Source organism: Poromitra crassiceps, assembly GCF_964638095.1.
Source record: "Poromitra crassiceps genome assembly, chromosome: 21".
Lineage (NCBI taxonomy): Eukaryota > Metazoa > Chordata > Actinopteri > Beryciformes > Melamphaidae > Poromitra > Poromitra crassiceps.
Genome location: NC_139638.1, coordinates 5,839,686 through 5,853,727, shown reverse-complemented (window position 1 = coordinate 5,853,727; position 14,042 = coordinate 5,839,686).

The following is a 14,042-nucleotide window of genomic DNA, read 5'->3' as shown; positions in this document are numbered from 1 at the left end:
TTATCTCAGAATAATTTTTCAGACGCTGAAACCATTCAACTGCTAATGCTTACATAACTACTAACTCTACAAACTAACTCTTTTAGACAGAGAAAGCACACATTCTATTAGTTCTTTTGAGATATTGTGTGTTCACAAAATCTTAGCAGAAAAGAATCCTCGGGTCTTGAAAGATGAGCCAGAATCCTCAAAAAAAACCTCTGGCAGAACCTACCTACAGTAAAAAAAAAAACGGCTGGCAGTGAATGTGTTAAAGTGTTATACAAGACCTTTGATATCAGAGACACCATTTAAAAGTCAAAGCCGCACCTGAACGTCAGAGTCCATACTTGAACCTGTTCCAACGCTGTCTCTGGCCATGTGGTCCTCAGGGGGCTGATGTATAAGAGAGGAGACAATAGGTAGCAATAGTTTAAATGGGTGTTTCATTTGAATCATTATGAGTAGACATGAAATAAAACAGTGAGTGAACCTACTTTTTCAGGTTCAACGTTCAACCTCCCCTCTTCCTCATCGCTGTCATCTCCAGTGTGTCCACTGGGTTGCTAGGAATACAAAATGAAACAAAATAACAATTTATATAAACTCTATATTTGGGTTTTCAGCACACCTTGTTTCTTCTGGTCTAGCTCTGGACCTCTCAGAGCTAGACCATGATTTCTGAGCTGTTAAATGCTGACGCACCTCAACGTCAGAGTCCATACTTGAACCTGTTCCAACGCTGGCTCTGGCCATGTGGTCCTCAGGGGCCTGATGTGTAAGAGAGGAGACAATAGGTAGCAATAGTTTAAAGTGGTGCTTGAAGGGATAGTTTGTATTATTTGACGTGCAGTTGTATGAGCTACTTATCGATAGTGTGTTACCTGCAGTAGATGCCAGTCGCAGCTGCCGCACAGGAGCAGAGCAGCAAAGCGTATTTTAGCAGATGATAGCTTAAGACGCAGGGAAGATGGCATAAGAGCTGCGCAAACGATTGCGCCTGTACGACGATAGGGCCCTAAATCTTCTCAACCGTAGAACTTCCGCATGCCGCACACTGTATTACTCTACAACAGCACATTGATCAACAGTGATCTGTGGTGTAATACCGTGTGCTGCATGCGTAGGAATACAGAAGTGCTACGGTTGAGAGTAGCATCAAAAGAAAGGCCAGGGCTGATTTGCGGCAAGGTAAAGCACTGAAAATGTTGTTAATATAGCGTACACTTCAACTGATAGTGATTTGTTTAGGTCGGCCTTCTTTTAAGTGGCTAAAATACGTTTTGCTGATGGTCACCGTTCACAGCAGTACATTGCTCTACTTCCCTGATGCGACTGCTCTGTAAACTGCGGGCGCGCTGACTAGGCTCTACTGCAGGTAACACACTATCGATAAGTACATCATACAACCCCATGTCAAATAATCAGAACTATCCCTTTAATCTGAATAATTATGAGAAAAGATATGAAATAAATTAGTGATTGAACATTTTTTTCAGGTTCAACGTTCAGCGTCCCCTCTTCCTCATCGCTGGCATCCACAGTGTGTCCACTGGGTTGCTATAAATAAATAAATAAACTAGAACGACCGCAACGCGGACTTATGCCTCCGCATTAGTTCATTCTGGAGTCCAAATCGCCATTTGAGGCAAATTGGAAGAGATTCCGTCAAGGCGCTCCTGTGATGTTGCGTTACAGAGCTTGGAAATTGGGTGTGTGAGAGGTCACAGTGAGCTTGAACTTTGACCACCAAAATGTAATCAGTTCATCCTTGAGTCCAAGTCGATGTTTGAGACAAGTTTGATTAAATTCCGTCAAGGCATTCCTGAGATATCGCGTTAACAAGCTTGAAAATGGCGTTCGAGAGCTCACCTTGACCTTTGACCTTTGACCACCAAAATGTAATCAGTTCATCCTTGAGTCCAAGTCGATGTTTGAGACAAGTTTGATTAAATTCCGTCAAGGCATTCCTGAGATATCACGTTAACAAGCTTGAAAATGGCGTTTGAGAGGTCACAGTGACCTTGACCTTTGACTTTTGACCACCAAAATGTAATCAGTTCATCCTTGAGTCTAAGTAGATGTTTGAGGCAAATTTGATGAAATTCCGTCAAGGTATTCATGAGATATCACATTAACAAGCTGGAAAATGGCGTTTGAGAGGTCACAGTGACCTTGACCTTTGACCTTTGACCACCAAAATCTAATCAGTTCATCCTTGAGTCCAAGTCGATGTTTGAGACAAGTTTGATTAAATTTCGTCAAGGCAGTCCTGAGATATCGCGTTAACAAGCTTGAAAATGGCGTTTGAGAGGTCACAGTGACCTTGACCTTTGACCTTTGACCACCAAAATCTAATCAGTTCATCCTTGAGTCCAAGTCGATGTTTGAGACAAGTTTGATTAAATTCCGTCAAGGCATTCCTGAGATATCGCGTTAACAAGCTTGAAAATGGCGTTGGAGAGGTCACAGTGACCTTGACCTTTGACCTTTGACCACCAAAATCTAATCAGATCATCCTTGAGTCTAAGTCGATGTTTGAGGCAAATTTGATGAAATTCCGTCCAGGCGTTCCTCAGATATCGCGTTAACGAACCTCGTACGGATGGACGGACAGCCGTACGTACGTACGGACGGACAACCCGGATCCATAATGCCTCCGGCCTGGCTATCGCCGGCGGAGGCATAACAAACAAATATCTATGAGACAAGGCAAAATATATGAAGTGTGCTTATAGAGCCAAATGTTGAGTTAGACCATGATTCTGAGCTGTTAAACCATTTGAAATGCAAACTCACCTCAAAGTCAAAATCAAAGCCTGCGGCCCTGCCATCACCGTCTCTGTCCGTGTGGTCCTCAGGGGGCTGCTGTATAAGAGAGGAAACAATAGGTTAGCAATAGTTCAAAGTGGTGTTTTTGTTCATTATGAGAAAAGACATGAAATAAACAGAGTGAACCTACTTTTTTCATCCACCTGTTGCGTTGGCGCTGAGGTTTTGGCTCACAGGCAGGCTTTGTTGGTGCGGGCACTCTATAGGATGAAGGCGGACAGACGACAGCCACAGACTTCACAGGAAAAATCTGACTCCCGTTAGCACCACCCTAAGGAGAAGGTTAATTCATTTTCTTGAATTATTTCATGTTTTAGATAGATGTCAATAGAAACAACTGATGTTAATGAGGCGAGGTGAGGCTTACCAAGATGTCCATGTACATCTGTTCTGCCTTCGCAGCCGGCACACATCGTCTTCGCTCCCGACACCTGTACTGTGTGTCTGGTACCAGAGAAAATAGCAAAATGAAGTCAATATGCCAAGTACATTAGCAAAATGCTAGTAAATTAATTGGGGTATTAATACCTTGGCGATGCTGATGTGGAGGTTTAGCAATAAGCTGGGATGGAACTGGAGTGGGCCTGGGTGGTGCCAGGCTGTGGGAGGTGTGTCCACTGGGTTGCTGGAGAAAACAACATTATATTAATAAACACACTGGGAACGGCTGCTTTCACTGACAACGCTGAAGAAGGCCTGTTTGGCTGAAACATCCGTTGTAGCTGTCAAATGCCCAGATGATGGATTAAAACTTTAAAAGGACATTCAAGTGTGCTGGCTGTTCTCTCCTACCAGTGATGTGATCAGGCCTCTTAGTTCTAGTTAGAAGATGGGCAGCTGAGTCCTGTACGGTCGGTAGACGTTTTAAGTTTTTTTTTTTTATTGTTATTACTAAGACACAAGAAAAGGCTGTTGCAGTAGTCAAGGCACGAGGAGATACAAGTATGTACAACAGCTTCTGCCAAATTGAAAATAGATCAATTTTTGCAATATTTCTAATGTGATAAATGACTGGACAAGCTTTGTGATGTGTTGCTTAAAGCAGAGGTTCTCAAAAGTTTTTCAGCCAAGGACCCCTTACAAGATAGAAAATATACCGGGGACCCCCTCATTCTGATTTGTGATTTTGGGCTAAGCTTAATTGTTTCCACGTTAACGTGCTTGACTCTTAATTTGATAGGTTTGTTATTAGAATGTAATCCATGAACCATTTTAGATTTAAAGCATAAACTATTTTTGTTGAACTATGAAGACTTGCAAAAAAATATATATATTTATTTTTTATTACATTACATTTACATGACGTCATTTAGCAGATGCTTTTGTTTTGTCCAAAGCGACTTACAATATCACAATTTGTCAACAGTACAGAAAACCACTATGCAACACAATCAATGACAGCCAAGATATTTTGATAGACTAGCACCATGTAGGAAGTAGTTTGAGAAGGAATAAGTAACATGTAGCATTTTATTTAAAAAAAATATATATATATATATATATATTTTTTTATTTTAACCTGAAAACTTCCGCGGACCCCCACTTGAGAACCACTGGCTTAAAGCATAAATTGCTATCAAACAGGACACCAAGATTATTTGCAAGTTGCAGCAAGCTTAAGACATCCCAATCTGGGCACCCAGTCTGACAACTAGTAAGTGGAATCGAATCGTTGACAGATGAATCATCATCGAATCGAATCGTTAGGCCAGGAAAGATTCACAGACCTACTGACATCATGTTAGACTTTGATTACTCAACTATTAAAGTGTTATACAAGACCTTTGATATCAGAGACACCTTTTAAAAGTCAAAGCCGCACCTCAACGTCAGAGTCCATACTTGAACCTGTTCCAATGCTGTTATCTCTGGCCATGTGGTCCTCAGGGGGCTGATGTGTAAGAGAGGAGACAATAGGTAGCAATAGTTTAAATGGGTGTTTCATTTGAATCATTATGAGAGTAGACATGAAATAAAACAGTGAGTGAACCTACTTTTTCAGGTTCAATGTTCAACCTCCCCTCTTCCTCATCGATGTCATCTCCAGTGTGTCCACTGACTTGCTAGGAAAACAAAACAAAACAACAATTTATATAGAAAACTCTATTTGGCTTTTAGGCACACCTGATGTCTTATGGTCTTCATGGTCTAGCTCTGAGAGGTCCTGGACCCTCAGAGCTAGACCATGATTTCTGAACTGTTACACGCCGACGCACCTCGATGTCAGAGTCCATACTTGAACAAGGGGCACTTTCTCTGCCTGTGTGGTCATCAAGCCACTGCTGAGGGGACTTGGGGAGAAAATAATAGGTGGCGTAGCTCAACACAGTAATGTAGTTCAATGAATCAGGACCTCGTCACCTATACAGTGACCTTTAAAATTGTCCAGCATGTACAAATGTGATCTTACCTCTGGATGATTCCAGACCTTGCCATCTTCAATCAAATCAGAATCCGAGCTGTATAGATGTTGGTTATTGCAGTTTAATAGATACACATCTCTAATAATCTATAAACAAAAGGGGACATTCACACCAAAAGTGTTTTTTTCAGTCAGAACTAGTGCTGGGACTCGATTAAAAAAATTAATCTAATTAATTAGAGGCTTTGCGATTAATTAATCGAAATTAATCGCATTTTAATCGCATATCAAATCGCATACGAGAAGCAACATTTTTCAAATCTAATGGTTTTTCGTATATGAGTGAATCAATGAATAGAATAGACATATACTATGTGTAACAAAATCTTGTTTATTTTCTATAAAGAGAGTACACAGAGTGCAATTTTTAACATAAAGTGCAGCAATATTAGGAATGTTAGTGGTTTTTGAGATCACAATATCGACAAGGCTCAAACTCAGAGATTCAGGTAGCATATTCAAGCACTTTTGGGACCATTTGTAGACAAAACTGAAAACTCAAGCACTTTCAAGGTCTTGAAAACATGTTTTTTAAAACTAAAACACAGTACTTTCAAGTACATTCCAGATGTAAAAGAAAAAATTAAAGTCATGATTCAACTCAATTTCTCTTATTTTTCCAATATCCAGTATAAACAAATCAGACTATTGCATCAGAGGCCATAAATTACTTTGTTGACTTACCAATGTTTTAGTTAGTCCATATAGATTAAACAATAAATGAAATAGACCCCTTTCAGTCCAACCCTCCCACAAATATCCCTTGCCAAAATAATAAACAGACCAACAGTTTAACATAAAGTGCCATTTCTACCATCTAAAATGGTTAAAAAAAATCTTGTGATTGACCTCAATCCCTCTCAAAAATCTCTGTTGCAACATAGGCCGTAACAGTTTGATCAACAATTTAGTGTGACTTCACAGTAACAACAACAAACCCATTAGTCTCAGGATACCTCTAAGCCTACTTCTTCTCTTTCAGCCAGTTGCTGAGACAAACTAAGCTGTTAACATTTTCAGAGCTCAAGGCTGCCCTCCTCTTTTGAACGATGTTACCTGCAAGTGAGAAAAGTCTCTCACAAGGGACAGAAGTGGCAGGGCTGGCCAGGTACTTGCGGGCCAGGACAGACAGCTGTGGATGGGACCCTGCATGAGCTGACCACCACTGCAGTGGGCAGTCTCTCTCGCTGATGGTGGGCTCTGATCTGTAGCGGCTCAGAGCCCTCTTAGGCACCTCTTCATCCTCTGAATCAGAGTCTGAAGCAAACAGCAGGAGGCTCCTCTTCTTTGCTGGCTCCTCTGTGGGTTCTGTGGGAGTGGCTCTTGCTTCTGGCAGCAGGGCCTCAACGCTGGTCCACACACCTTCTCGCTCTCCTCTTGGGAGAGCGTGGATCGAGTACTGTAGCCATCCTGAGCCATCCATGGTTGAGTGTAGCTTTGCGTTCGGATAGATCCGTTGAGAAGGCAGCCTTGAACCTCACCACGTAGGCTGGGTCGTCATCTGAGACCTCCATGGTGCGGTCCAGGTGGCGGAGAGCAGGTAACACCACAGAGCATGAGACGTAAGTCTCACCCCCAAGGAGCTCAGTCACATATCTGCAGTGGATAGTTTAGGACAGTGATTTAATTATTGTACCAATTATCATTCAAAAAGTTTTGAAATTACAAATAGAAACAGTAGCAATTTCGTACTATAGTGATTTTTAAAATTCACTAAATTTAATTTTGGAAAAGCAATTTTATTTATATTGCACTAATTCACAGTCAATTCACAAAGCTTTTCAAAGGGACAGCAAATTGTAATAAATCCCATTAATAAAACAGCTATTGGTGTGGGTGGGTGTTTACCTGCATGGTTCAAGGAGGGTCTTCAGCTTCTGCAGTTTGACCCACTCTGATGTTGTCAACATGGTTAGCTTGTGCTTCTGTTTGGCTAGAGTAGACTTCACAGCCTCTTGGTTCTTCAGGAGACGAGAGATCATAGACAGCGTTGAATTCCACCTCGTGGAAACATCCTGTATCAGTGCCTCTTTTTCTTCTCCAAGTGCTGATTGCTGCTGGTGTAGTTCCTCTGTATTGGCAGGGCTGTGCTTAAAGTGACCCACTATCTTCCGACACCTTGACAACGTGTCAGTAAACCCGCTCTCACCAAGGCAAACAGTGATGCTCCTCTGCAACATGTGAGCAACGCACGGCATGTGCTGGAATGGGAGCCGTTTTGCTGCAGCCATCATGGTTCGGGCGCAGTCTGTTGCGATTGTAGTGACCCTTTCTTCAACATCCCAGGCCTCTGCCACAGAGCGGAAATCCTCCGCAACGTTTTCGCCATAGTGCCTGGTGGTCGTTTTCTGGATGGTTAAGGCAAATGACTGAAGATGCCATCCCCTGTCAATGAAGTGTGCAGTCACACCGAGGTAATTTGAATTGCTTACAGAGGTCCAGTGATCCCCAGTCAGAGCAACACATTGGGCTTTCTCCAATACAGAACGTTTTGCTTCCTTTTCATTGTCATAAAGGTGCTGGATTTTTTTGGAAATCGTCTTTCTGCATGGCAGCTGATAAGTTGTGTCAGACGATGCAATCTGTAGCACCTTTTCAAGCCCCTCATCTTCTACCACGGCAAGTGGTCTACAGTTCACGGCAATCCAGTGAGCCAGTGAGTTAGTGACTTTCTCAGACGTGGACTTACTCATCTTTGGTCGGAACTGGTCAAGTGTGGATTGGCGACTAACGTTAACGTTAGCACCAGCGGCTAAGTTAGCTCTGACTTCCACGCTAGCCGCAACATGTTTAGCATTTAGGTGATACCGGAGGCTTGACGTGCTCCGGTGATAGGCAAACTCTTTCTTGCACAATTTGCACACAACTGTGCTCCTATCCACGGTTCCATCGGCGAGTTTTTTATAGCTATACTTCCCATCCACCGGGCCAAGCAATGCATTTTCATCTGCTAATTCCATAGCCCACAGCGCTGTTGTTGTCTGACTGACGTCACTCTTTGCACGTTGTGCATCGGTATCATCGGTATGCCTGGAACTCATCAACTGAGAAACGTTCCGAGTGCAAAAATAAAGGTGCGATTAAAATGCGTTAATTTTTTTAACGCGTAAATTTTTCGGCGATTAATTAATCGCAATTAACGCGTTAAAGTCCCGGCCCTAGTCAGAACGCTATGAAAATCATGTTGAGAGTGCTTCCATTGTGCACAAAACAGCGCGCGGAGCGGGTTTTTTTGCGCTTTGTTTTATTTTCCCCTGTAGTCACGTGCAGTACACTTTTGGGCACAAGGACCACACGGACGGCAGCCAGCTGGTTTTGTCTGTTTGATGTTGTTCACTGTCAACATGAAAGCCAGATTATTGATTTTCAGCTTTAAAACGCCCAGAGCGCTCCGCCCAAAAAACGAGATGCCACCAGCATTTAAACGCCAGGTGCGATCCTTGAAAGAGGAGCACGTTTAGTGCGTCCTTACATAGAGAATGAATTGCAGAAAGGTGCTGGCAGCTCCAAAAACTCTTTTGGTGTGAATGTCCCCTAAAAGGGACTTTTTTTTTACTCATATTTACCTGTCTCCACCAACATTGGGATCTGAAATAAAGTCAATAATATTTTGGTAAGTGAAACTCACAAATACACATGTTCAACCCCACATATTTATAATAAATAGGGATGCATGATATATTGGCAAATGTATCTGTATGAAAGACATTATTTTTCCCCAATTCACATGCCGCTCCTACGCTTTCAGGTGGAGGCGGGTTGCCGGGTAACCCGGCAACCCGCCCGGAGGAACGAAAGGCGTACAACAATTACCCACCAATCCGCGTTCACAACTTTCACATCGGAGGCGCAGATCCCATTTTACGGCTTTCAAGGCCGGTGTGAAAGAGGCTACAGTGTTTACATGTGTTTTTCAGTATATACAAAATGTGGTTATCGGTATCGGCCAAAATTGTCATATCAGTACATCCCTATATTTAAATCTTTAGCACTTTTCAAATACACATTTACTCACATTTAGCTGCACACCAATGCAACCAAATGTGTTACTAGTACTACTGCTGCTAAGAGGGGGAGAATTTTAGCTGGCATTAGCCTACCGTATTTCACATCCCACCCAAATCACCGATTTTGTGTCTAAAAGCAGGAAGTAAAACGGGTGCAAGCAAGATATTGATTAGCACTGGAACACCTAAATGGATTGGAAGTTGGAAACCCTCATTAGTGTTCTGCTTGCACCTGCTTTGCTTCCTGCTTTTTAGCCCCCATTCACACAGGACGCCGAAGTAATGCTCAACCAACGCTGAACCCACAAGTTTCATTTAGGCGTCCTTGTTAACAGGCGAGGCCGTTCAAACCCCCCACACGCGTGTCACGCTGAAGCCTCGCTGAAGCCACGCTCACGCCTTGCTCAAGCGATCGTTCAGGATTCACGCCTATTTTCCAAGCGTGAAGCTTGAAGCTGCCATGCTGCCCAGGCATGAAGTCAATGGGATTTGTGGGCGTGTTCAAGGCGCGCCGAGGAGGTGCTGAGAGGAAAAGAGAAGGCTTCTTGTGTGAACGGTTAGGTGTCAGTTCAGCGTGTGCCTGCTTCAAGCTTCAGTTCTACTTACGTTCGGCATCCTGTGTGAACAAGGGCTTAGACACAAAATGGGTGATTTGGGTGGGATTTGAAATAGGCTAATGGTAGCAAGGCAGGTTGCTAGATTTCAAAACTGACTGGCTAAGTTTGGCTATAAACGTCCACTTTCTACCACTACCATTACCAATTTTCTCCATACGGTATTTAGTGGTCCGGGGTAAGGGCGTGTTGTCATCTCGCAAATATCGTCTGTACATCCTCCTCTTCTTTTGAGACGGCACGTTGTCATCTTGCAGATGTCGTCTGTACATCCTCCTTTTCTTATGAGGCGGCTCCATTTTAAAGGACGTTATGCCCAAGCACCCTAAAAAGAAGGAGAAGACATCATCACATTACAGTATTCCAATTTTGCATTGGGGCCAGTTCTATTGAAGAGAATGGGGCGGGCAGAGTAAATCCCACTATAAACCGTCATCTGTGTTGTTTCCCCTTTGAATTCTTCCACCAGATTAAAGAAAACACATTACTGATTTGTTGGGCTCCAAACAGTTTCAGGGGAGGCTCAGTGAATGGAAGTGGGAAAAAAGTATTACATTAGTTATTATTACATAAGTTATCAAAGGGAGATCACATAGAATACCGTCAATGAATGTGTGTGGTTTAGTTATAGAGATTCAGAGTCAGACAGACCTTTTCTATGTATTTTGTGTAGCCTGAAGGGGAGCGTACCTATGTTCCCCGGGTCCTATGTTCCCCGGGTTCTATGTTCCCCGTTTTTCACTAACCTCTCCCAGCCCCCACGCCAAACCTAACCTCCCCCCATGCCTAAACCTAACCTCCCCCAGACCCTAACCCAAAACCTAACCTCTCCCACCCCCACGCCTAAACCTAAGGTCGGCATTGCGGCTTCTATGTTCCCCGGTCCCACAAAAACGGGGAACATAGGACCCGGGGAACATAGGACCCGGGGAACATAGGGATGACCCCGCCTGAAGTATACTTATGATGGGGGGGGGGGGGGGGGGGGGGCTTTATCCAAGCTTTGTCTGAGGGGAGGCCCACAGACTCAGACTTTGAAAACCCCTGCATTACACCAATAATGCACAGCTCAATAATGTTATTCACATGTGTGTATTTAACAGTTTTGAACATTGACACCTAATCTTGATTCACTTTAGTTCACAGTCTGAACCATCTGTGGCATCAGGAATGCTTGTTGGAGCTCATATGAATCTTCAAAGAAAATGTTTGTTATAATGTTTGGTGGACGCGTTTTTCAGTCAATGATCATGAAACGGTACAGATATGACAGTTTATAGTGGGACTTACCCTGTCTGCTCAATTCACATCAATAGAACTGGCCTCAAAGTCTGGCCCCAATGCAAATTTCAAACACTGATCATTGATGACTGTATATCGTCATGAGTTACTTTTTCTTCTGTCTGTTCGTGGGGAGCGCGTGAGTGTTGATAGTACCAGGACAAAATCTGATTGGTTCTCTTGTTGCGCCAATCCATAATTGTCTCTTTGTGCAGTGGGGCGCGAGACGAAGCGGGAACATTGACTTTTGTATTGCTGTCAGTCAGAGCGAACTAGACTGCGGTAGGTTAACTTATTATCAGAAAGAAAGCTGCCACCACCATGCTGTATGTACTCATAAAATGGATAAACGAAGGCAAGGTTAGTTTAGGATTAGAGACCTATGTAAAAGACAAAAGAATGCTTTATGACCCAAAGAGAATTGGCTTGGTGCAGTTTGGAGAGATTGGCCTAGGCCTAAAGGTGGCTGGAAATCTTTTGAGGCTCAGATACTCCGTGTCGAAGGTAAGTTCGGCTATAATGTTGTGAAAATGTACCCCATAATTATCATAATATGTATCTCAAGCACCCAGCTTATTACTCGACGCTGTCTATCAGGGTAACAACGGTAGGCTAACGCTATAACATTCACACCACTCAGTTAGCTGGCTAACAAACAAACAAACAAACTACTAGCATGCTTAGCTAGCTAGCTAACCTATAGCCACAATAACGTGAGTTATCGCTATTGTTATCCCATGTCTCTGGTGAGACCATAGCTACGCATTGCTGAATATATGTTGGCTAACGTTATTCAACGTAACCGGTAGCATTAAAAAAAAATCTAACGTTATAGGCTACATGTAGCTAGGCTCTGAAAGTTTGTCAACATTACTGTGTTCAGAATTAACGTTCTTTTCACCAAGGTCCATTTAAAAACCCAATTCTGTTCTACATCAGTTAGTTATTGGCAAATATAACGCTACATGGGGATAAGTGACGACTATATTACTAATCGGTAGCGTTTTGTTAAAATTCGGCATATCGTCCAGCTCATTTGAGCGCACGTACCTCATTTGAGAGGGGCGATTCCTACGTTACCTGCATTGCAGAAATCCAAACTGGAATAGGCGATGTCTCGTCATAGACGCTGGGTTAGCTGGCTCAGCCTGGCTGGGTCAGTGTGGGGTAAATCCCCCGTTCTATCCATTCAGCAAAGTTAGAATTTAGCTGCTAGCCCAGCCCAGGCAGACACGATCGGAGATTTAACCACCGCAGTAAACGCACATCTGAGCAGACGTCTTGTGTTCTGCTCTATAAGCCCCAAACCTGTAGTTTAGAGCCGCAGCACCGTCCTTTGGTACAGCCGTATAACATTAAATCTGTGGGCGTTGACACACGTGCCGACTGTCTCTATTCACCTTATTCTTTGCCCATACAAGGACGCGTTATTTCGAAACCCACATAGTTTAAGCCAAAACCACGCCCTGTGCCCGCCTACGCAGCAGTCAAGCGCCGGGATTGGCCAGGAGCAAGTCTTTTGTTGTCTTTTGACAGCTCGAATCTCCCACACACCACAGACACTGCATGGTACGCAGCCCAGCGATTTCATGAACCAACTGAAACCGCATTTTTTTTTTACCTCGACGGTGTGGAAAGTTGTGTTGTGTTGTAACAACCGTTTAAAAGCAGTCTGCGCCCCCCCCCCCCTTCCCTATTAGATGGCTTGCAGCAAATTTAGGATGGGAAGGGGGGCACAGTGACTTGCTGCTAAAACTTGTAATGTTATTTTCCTTTATTGTAAATCAGACTCCTTGGGGCAAATAAAAATGGCAGAGGCTGAGTGGTTGGCGCAAAACGGTATGCTGCAGACTTCAGCAAAACCAAAGGTATGTTGTGCTATTATTGAGAGATGTGTGACCCCTAAAATAGTCAAATATAGTATTTAATCTACTTACCAAATAACGAAGATGTTATTCCAGGATGATCAGGCTCTTGCAATGCACTTGCTGTTTCATCAGGCTAATGGCGAAGATCAGTACAACTCAGTCTCTGAGTATGAAGATGATGATGAAGATGCGACTCAGGTAGATATGCTGACCAAACAAGTGCATCTTTTACTTTCTTTTCAGTGACTTTTGTATTATTATTATTGCTTGGACTGCTTCAATTGTGACATACTTTACTGATGATTTTGTAGTCTATCATACAATCATTATTGTTGTGTTTTTATACACCTGAGTATGTATACAACTCTGTGTTGTAAATAAACCTTTTCTTCCACCAGCTAAAGTGGCCGTGGTAGATTCTAAATTCTACCAGCCACGTTTTTTTCCCCCAGCCACTATTTTGTGATCGCACTTTTGTGTGTAACAAACTTTTATGTATGCAGACCATCTGACTAAAAATATATATTTTTAATACGTCATACCGATGTTTAAAATAACAATTTGGCCAATAATCGATACCGGTTCTTGAGCTCTTCATCACACTATCTTTGAATGAGCCCAAATTCAATCATACCATATCATGTAATTATGAAACAAACAACAAATCATGTGACCCAACTAAATATTGGCCACTGCAATCATTGAACAGCATCTTTTTTGGAAGATTGCAGTCAACAAGGCCAATATCGGCCGATACCGATATATGGCCGTGTTAACATGTGTACTGAGTACACATGTTAATAATAATTGGTGTGACCCCCATAACTGACTTCTCATGGATTCTTTGCGTGGGATCCCACGCACATCTCTTGCAGGCACATGGGGACCTTACGTGTACCCTATACATGTTAATAGTCTTATACTCATCATCATAACTGCAGACCTTTTTTGCCCTTCCCCCAAACACTTGTTTTTCAGATAGATGAGAGGACTCCAAAACGAGCAAAGGTAAAAGTAACACTTAGTTCACTGTCGAATA